Source organism: Capsicum annuum, chromosome 4 (assembly GCF_002878395.1).
Source record: "Capsicum annuum cultivar UCD-10X-F1 chromosome 4, UCD10Xv1.1, whole genome shotgun sequence".
NCBI classification, from domain to species: Eukaryota; Viridiplantae; Streptophyta; class Magnoliopsida; order Solanales; family Solanaceae; genus Capsicum; species Capsicum annuum.
Genome location: NC_061114.1, coordinates 98,282,834 through 98,292,046, shown reverse-complemented (window position 1 = coordinate 98,292,046; position 9,213 = coordinate 98,282,834). Strand labels below are relative to the sequence as shown.

The window sequence follows — 9,213 nt, the reverse complement described above, 5'->3', positions numbered from 1 at the left end:
ATAATAATATGTTAGAAGTGTGAATAGATTGTCATACCTATTAGTTTAAATACATAGTAAAAAAGAAAATCTAATCAAAAGGGGGTTTAAATGAAAAGCTAGCCTGCCCCAACCCATAACCCTTTTAGGAGGGTTGGACCATACATTTTAAGGCCCTTTAAAGTGAAAGGCCGACCCATCCTAACATATCAAATTCTTTGGCCCGTGAGGCTTGGGATGGATTGGATTGGGCTAGTCCATTTTGACTGTACTAGCTCCAATGCAGAAACTCGACACTCAAATTTTGTTGAACTTCAATACATTATCAGATATCAGATGAAAAACAGAAAGTGTAAATAACATGCAAGCATTTGCAAAAATTTAGCCGAACTTGTATTAATCAATCTTAAGGAGAGATTTTCCGAGCTCCCAAACAAAAATTAGGCCCACCCATGGTGGATGGACAATTTGGATGTGCCGCCATGACTGCTTCATTTCTTGATAATCAACTTTTTGGAAAGCTAAAGCACCCATGGTGGGTGTGCATATATCCAAATTAATGGCCAACACACCCATGTTGGATGTTCTTTCGTGATACCACATTGTGGTGACTAATGGTGCATCTCCTCAGTTAAAATATCAAACAATTGATTTATAATTGATCGATGTGGTATTGTTAATTTGAGCAGTATTTGCTATTTATTTGTAATATATAATCACTCTATTATTTTCTTTTTAGTAAAACACTTATTTGCTATTGATTATTTAGTTTCCTCTTTTTCCAGAATAATAATGGAAAAAAGTTGTCAGATGGAGTTCATTGCAGAACTCGGAACCAAAATAAGACAAGAAATTAAAAAAAGTGATCAAAATAGATCATTTATTCAAAAAGTTACCAAAATAGGTTAAATGTAATAATTTATTACGTTTTTCACTTTTTTCTAACAGTCAACTAATTGAGTTGACCTTCTGTATTACGTTTTACATATTTATTTGTAAAACGTAATAATTTCTTACGTTTTACATATTTATTTGTAAAACGTAATAATTTCTTACATTTTATCAAGAAAATATATAAAATGTAAGAAATTCTTACGTTTAAAAAATGTGCCAAGTCGTAACAATTTGTTAAGTGTTTCACTTTTGGAAAATGACTTTTAAGAGTTCTGACTTTTAGATTGATTTTGACTTCTAAATATGTCAAATATTAACCAAACACGTAAATAAATAAAAATTGGCTTAAAAACTTAGTCACATGCCTTTTAAGATAAACCATAAAATTCAATAAACTTTTCTATGTTTAGAAGGACCAAAAGTTTATAATATTATTACTCCCTTCGTTTCATTTTACTTAACCTTCTTTTTAAATATATTTGTTTTAAAGTAGTAGTTTATTTTCGCATATCAAAAGTGTTTTATTACTTATCTTTCATATTATTCTCAAGAGTAATAGTTAGATTTTGATACAAGAGAGACCAAGAAGACACAAAAACATACACCAAAAACAATCCACAAGTCAAGAAACCCGAGGACTCCTTTGATGACCACACTCGAATTCACTACTTGAACAAGAATGAGATAATATCAAGATGTTATTGATACCAAACCAGAAACCAAACTAAGTTATCAACACAATATAGTGAACAATATAACAATAACAACAATACACGAATTACGTTGACAAGAACCACACGAATTACACTAGAATAAGAACTAACGGTTACAACGAAAAGTATAGATAGGAAGATAGACAAATGGAGATGTAATCTTAAGAACCCAAGAATACATTCCACTCTTGGACCCTTAACACCACACACTACAATCACCTATCTCTTAAAATGACACAAGAGGGGCATCCACCACCCAAGCACCAACATATCAAGAAAAATGCAACACATAAGTGATTCCACCCTTGTGCTATCCCTAGTTTCGGATTAGGACTCTCCTTTCTAAGAGAAGTGTTCTCTCAATAACAAGCATAAACTAATGAAAATAAACCCTACCATGTTCTCTATATATACAATATTACAAATAAAAGAGAAATGACAAAAGGGCCCTTTCACTAAAGGGCTCCAAAGTCGCCCCATTAAGTGCATCAAAAGGGCGGGTTTGGGCCTCCTCTTCACTTAGGCTTGTGCACTCTTTAAGTGATTTTCAAAATGCTCAAAAAGTGTCCATGGTCATGATCATACTTGTATCATCCTCTCCATCTTGAGAGAAATTTGATCACAAATTCACGGGCTCACCTCTTTTATAGAGGCACTTCACAATCTCCTTCTTGCGGCCACACATCTTCTCTATACTCTTCATTTTGCACTTCGGCTTCTTCTTGCTTTCCAGCTTGCGGTTTGCCATCATTCTTAACTGATTCAATTCCCACCTCTTCTCCAAGATAGTACAATCTACCCTCTCCTAGAATTATATTCCTCCGGTTTGGGCACTCACTAGTCTTGTGCCCCCACCCTTGACACTTGAAGCATTGAAACCCCTTGGGGTTAGAAGTAGAATTCAATTTACCTTCATACCTTGGAGGATGTTTTTGGACAGCCTTGGTGGCCTCAGATTAGACAGCCATGAATGAGTTCTCTTGGAGCTTCCTCTTAACCTCTAAAGTCGCATGGAAGATGCTATCTATGGTGTCGAATTTGTGAAACGTCATGCGAGTAGAGATGTCCTTGTTTAACCTAACCTTGAAGTGCACAATGTCATGACTTACTTGCTCGCCTCGGTGGTCAAGTTTCAATATCAATTGTTGAAATGCATCATAGTAATCCATGACACTCTTGCTCCCTTGCCTCAAATTGTACAATTTGGCAAGGAGCTCATGCCTATAAGTTTCGAGCAAGTACCTTTGCCGCATAAGGTTTTTTAACCAAAACCAAGGAGGAGGTTGTCCCCCGATTATCTCATTTCTAAACCATTTAACATACTCTCACTACGTATTAACATACCCTTCAAAGTGAGCTATCGCATAGCAACTCTTCTTTTCCTCGGTGAGATCATTAAGTTGGAATATCTTGTCACACGATGACTCCCAATCAAGATAAGCTTCGGGCAACTCTTCTTTTCCTCGGTGATATTATTAAATTGGAGTATCTTGTCACACGATGACTTTCAAGTAAGATAATCTTTGGGATCACTCTCACCCTTAAAGATTGGAAGGCTAACTTTGATGGAGTTTATGCCTAAGTCTCGGTTTTGGTGGCCATCCCTCACCTCTCGACCTAGATCACCATGTCTACCTCTCACTCTTTCTTTCCTCAAGTAAGCATCACCATAAGCTCCATAACCCCCATGTTGTTCTTCCCTACTATACCCCTCTACATAGTTTGGTTGGTTCTGGTTAAGTGGATTTGGATTGGGTGGAAAGTAACGCCTTTGGTATAATAGAGCTTGGATTAGAATGAGAGGCCTTTGGTTTAGTAGAGGGCTTGGGTTTGGCGGCTTTTGGGTTCTAAATCCGTCATGTTGGACTTGGTGGATTAGCCTTTTATGGTTTCGATTTTGGGAGTAAAATGGGGTTTAGTTTGTGACATTAGGTGGTTGTCTCAGTGGGTAGAATATTTGGTGCAAGGCCTCGGGCATAATGATTGGGGAAATGTTTTGAGGGGTGGAAGGTCGACTCCTTTGGCTTTCCACAGGTTCTAATCTCCCACTCATTGATGTCACATCCTTATCTAATTTCTATAGACACACATTCAACCTAGCCACATCTCGGTACATAGTTTCAAGGCAAGCCAAAATGAGATTGATGGCATTATTGTCCATTGTTTGAGCATTTGAAGCCTCGGGTTCCATTGGACTTAGGAAGTTACCTACAAAACAATAAATGAGTTAGTTGTAAAAGAAAGGTCCTCGCACTCTCTCTTTAGTTCTTTGCCTCTCGGGTTCCTTCACTCAATCACACAAGTATGGCAAGCTTGATTGTATCCCGTGCTGGAGAGATGAACCAAGAATTTACAACGACTCAAAAGAATAAAGCACACAAAGGAACGTAAACGCAAAGAACAATTTCAAAACTAACTTACAATCTAGTACTAACTTGTAAGTTAGATTTGGAATCAACAAATGTAACTAAAGATACAAAATGAAACTAAGAGATCAAAATTTTAGCCAAAGTTTTTCGTGTGAATAGTGATTTGATGATGTGTCACCCTTCAATTGGCCGAGGTTTCAACAAAATTTAATTATCTATTTTGATATTTTTTTGTCCTCCACAATTTGGAATGGATGAAATTAAGATTGGAGGTTTAATCTTCAAAAAGATATGACTTGACTTGTACTAATCCCACAAAATAAGGCCCTTGAAATAGGAAAAGTGGTTGAAAAAAAAGTTGATGTAAAGACTAAGAGTGATGTGAACTAGTCCTTTCACCAAAAACTATTACAACATGTCTTTCACCTTTTGTAGATTAAAAGTTCACTTTTCTTGTGTTACAAAAGATAAATGGGTGAAGAACGACAAGAACACAACAACAATTTTTAAAGAACAACAACAACTCCTGTCACACCCTTATATTTACCGCCCCCGACCCCGCTAGGGAGTTGGTTTTAGAGAAAATGAGTTTTTCCAATTAAAGTGACCTTTTGAATAGGGATTATTTTATTTACAGAGTCGCCACTTGGAATTGAGTTTGGGTGTTCCAAGTCACCTTATTGAATCCCTATTCAAAAGGAAATGACTCTTTATTTTTGGTCTGCGAACTAGAAATCCGGATAAGAAATTCTGTTGACTGAGGGGAAGGTGTTAGGCACCCCTCGAATCTCGTGGTTCTAGCACGGTCGCTTTAATGACTTACGTCTGGCTTAAATTAATCTCTTGAATACATAATATTTGTTAGCCTAAAAGTTACTTGCATCCTAATTTCAATTTATTTTAAATTATTTAAAATTGTATTGATGCGTAGCTTACTGATAGTTGTACTTTTCGGCCTTACTACGAGTTTCGCGCCTTTGTGGCCTTTATGGAGCGTCCCATATTTTCAAAATCTAAATAAGCACCTAATAGGTTTAGAACCCACCCAACCCGATTCAATCGGCTTCAAATGGTATGTCAGATTTTATTATAATGAATGGTCGGTAGCAGGGCTTTCCAACTTCCTCGTTAGATTTCTCTTGTATTAGATTATAATTATTTAGAGGTTAAGAACCTAACTCATCGTTTTACAAGTTCGCTACCTGACAAATGTTATTTTCTTTCTTTTTATTCTTTTACTTTAATTAGAAAAAATCATGCCCATGCAAATACTTCTTATTTATTTATATATATTTATATACATATTTTGGTCCAAGCACTAATGAAACTAATCAAGAAGACTATTCTTTTCTACATATCAAACTCACATTTTTAAAATAACAATACAATACAATACAATAACTATGCAAATAAACTGCAACAGTAAAACACACATTTATAATATAATAATATAATACCATTCTAATCATCCTAACAACTACGGAAGTAACAATAAACAATACAACACACAAACAACCATTCGAGCAAACTGCAACAACAACCACACCATATGATAATAACTATCCGAACAAATTTCAATATTGAGAAATTAATAAAGAAATAAAAAATTGACTTATATCCATTGATGTATAACACCATAACTACAAGGATCGAAACGGTTTATCTTACCAATTATTGATTTTTCAGGCTTCTCTCAATGTTTAGTTTTGACCCATGATTTAAGAAGAACCATTTTAATTTGAAATCATTAGATTATTTATCCATATACATCAAGAAGTTTGAAACTTATAAAGGACTAAATATATGATCCTTAACTTGAATAAATAACTAAACATGGAAATCATATAGAACATTGCTCATGCTTGGATTCTCCTAAAAATTTATAAAAAAAAATTAAGAGTTAAACAAGAACTTGTGTAGCAAATTAAACCAAGTAATATAGCAAGGAAGCCTTCACCGAAACGTCAAATGGAACTCCAAATTAATTTCTAAAACCCAACTCTACTTCTGTTCTACTTTTTTTAGTTTTCTTTTCTTTTCCTACGTTTTCCTTACTGTTTTTCTTGTTTCTTTCTTTCTAATGTTTTCTTGTTTTTCAATGTTGTTCTGTTCCCCCACTTTGTAGATGTGCGCGTCATGCATTTCTTTTCTTTAAAATTTTTATTTTATTTAGCATGTATGCATGCATGCGTTGTAAACTTTGGTTTATAACACAATTACACGCTAATCACATGTTAATTAAATGCAATGTCACATCTTTTAACACTAATCACTTTAACAATTATCTCATTGAAAATTCAAAACTAATCTAATGGACTTTATTTCAGACCGATAAACGAATTATAAATGACACGTAAAACATGAACTACATATATAAAAGTAATAAACTAGGCACGGTGAATATTATAAAAGTCATTGAAATAACTTCATGCACGCTTCGATTCATATAGAAACTTATAAAAATAATAGTACGAGATTTGAATAAAAACCTGTATGACGGGCTAAATCAAAAGAGAAGCTTTTACGTCGAACCGGAAACTCAAACGGAACCAAAACGTAACTCAACTCCTCACTATTCTCTTTCCTTTTTCCTCTCCGTGTTTCCTTTCTTTCTTCTTCTCTTTTCCTATGTTCTTCTTTCTCTCCTCTGTAATCTTCCCCCCCTCCCCCCTCTATAGTGTGTTGTGAGTTAATATATAATAGTGCATATATGTAGTTGTGTCGTGTGAGTGTGTTCCAGAAAAAGGTGGGACGCAGGAAAAATTAGTGTGAGGGAGTTTAGGGAGTGGTTTTGAGGGAGTGGATATGTGGGGGAGTAGTTTAGGGTTTCTTTTTGCTTTTTTTTTTTAAATTATTTTAAAATTAATGTTTTAAATAAAAATAAAAAAGAGAAAAAAAAAAGAAAAAAAAAATTTATCTTAAACCAATAAAATACAAGTTAAATAATTAGTCTTAAAACATGATTACGGAGTATTAATATGACTAGATTATTTAATTAAAGTTAAAAGAATAAAACAAATATAGTTTAGCAAATTTCTTTTTCCTAAAAATAAATAAATAAACAATAAAAGAACTTATTTAAAAAAAATTGTGACTCTATTTTTTGTAGTTTTTCAAAAATTTTAAAACATATTTAGTAAAAATAAGATAAACTTAAAATATCTAATTTAGACCAAAAATAAAAATAATAAAAAAAATTGAGTACTAAAATGATATAAAAATATTAGGTTTGGTAAAAAAATTAGGTGTTTACAGAATGCCCCTCTTTGCTTGGAAATATAGAGAATTTTCAAGCAAAGAAGTGAACATGACTAATTTTTTGGCCCAATCATTTATTCAAAAGTAATACGTAAATAAGTAGGAAAGAGGTGTGACCGAGCCCTGGCTTTGGGCATCCTACATATTTCGGGTTATAAGAGAATCAAGTCACGTGTAGTTCAAGTGGGTGTAAGAGTGGAATGAATGGATGAGTTGGAGAGTAGAGTTGAGGTCCCATCGAGCTTTCGGTTCGTTGCTCTTTTTATTACATCAAAAAATGAAACTAGAAATAAATGTACAAGATCCTATCTATTATATCTGTCTTGATCCTCTTTCTTCTGATCTTCCTCTTATATCTTTAGTTATTGCCTCACTTTCTTCTGGTGGGTACCTTGATCTTAAGATTTGATCTTGAAGTTAGGATTTGAGATTTGAACTTGCAACTTGGATTGAGTCATTGACACTCTACCAAAGAACAGTTCATAGAATACTTTGGATGCTTGTTCTCCTTATCAGAAGCTAAAAAGATGTCTCTTGAGATGTTGGGCCGCTACAGATGCAGAGCTGACCCTAACTATCTTCAATCTGATAATTCTTCTATATTCTGACCGAAGATGAAATTCCATTCTCGGCATCAAACCTGTGCTTTGCAGAAAAACCTGCTAGCCATCAAAGAAAACAAAATAGAATGAACAAAATTTCTGCCCCAATTTGCACTAGGAAAATTTTGTGATTTATTAGAAAAATTATAAATAAATGATAGGAATCTAGGCTAGGTACGCAGTAAAATAAGAACCCAATTCTCAATAATGCAACCAAAGGAAGTTATGCCTAATGAATGCATGAAAAAGAATTAGGATTTTTGCTTCTAAAAATGTGACTAGGGATTGTCATACCCTATGAAGACATAAAGAAGAAAAATAGGAAGGTTTATTTCCTAAAATGTCAACTTAGCGCCCTATAAAGATGAAATAAAATGTCAACTAGGGGATGACGCCCTATAAAGACAAGATAAGATGTCAACTAGGGGATGACGCCCTATGAAGATAAGATAAGATGTCAACTAGGGAATGATGCCCTATGAAGACGAATAAGATGTTAACTAGGGGATGGAGCCCTATAAAGACGAATAAGATGTCAACTAGGGAATGACACCCTATGAAGACGAGATAAGATATCAACTAGGAAATGGCGCCCTATGAAGGTGAATAAGATGTCAACTAAGGGATGGCGCCCTATGAAGACGAGATAAGATGTCTACTAAGGGATGGTGCCCTATGAAGACGAAAAAGATATCAACTAGGGGATGACGCCCTATGAAGACGAGATAACATGTCAACTAAGGGATGGCGCCCTATGAAGACGAAAAAGATATCAACTAGGGGATGGCGCCCTATGAAAACGGATAAGATTTCAACTAGGGGATGACGCCTTATGAAGACGAATAAGATGTCAACTAGGGGATGGCGCCCTATGAAGATGAGATAAGATGTCAACTAGGAGATGACGCTCTATGAAGACATATAAGATGTCAACTAGGGGTTAGCGCCCTATGAAGATGAGATAAGATGTCAACTAGGGGATGGCGCCCTATGAAGACGAAATAAGATGTCCACTAGGGAATGGCTCCCTATGAAGACGAATAAGATGTTAAGTTGGGGATGGATCCCTATAAAGACGAATAAGATGTCAACTAGGGGATGACGCCCTATGAAGACGAATAAAATGTCAACTAGGGGACGGAGTCGTATGAAGACGAAATAAGATGTCAACTAGGGGATGGCGCCCTATGAAGACGATATAAGATGTCAACTAGGGGATGGCGCCCTATGAAGACGAAATAAGATGTCAACTAGGGGATGGCGCCCTATGAAGACGAGATAAGATGTCAACTAGGGGATGGCGCCCTATGAAGACGATATAAGATGTCAACTAGGGGATGGCGCCCTATGAAGACGAAATAAGATGTCAACTAGGGGATGGCGCCCTATGAAGACGAG

General features: G+C 35.2%; 1 pseudogene; it reads right to left on the bottom strand.

Moving 5' to 3' along the window:
- Nucleotides 1-2,230: 2,230 nt before the first annotated feature.
- Nucleotides 2,231-9,213, bottom strand: part of LOC124897965 — a 9,782-nt pseudogene continuing 2,799 nt past the window's right edge.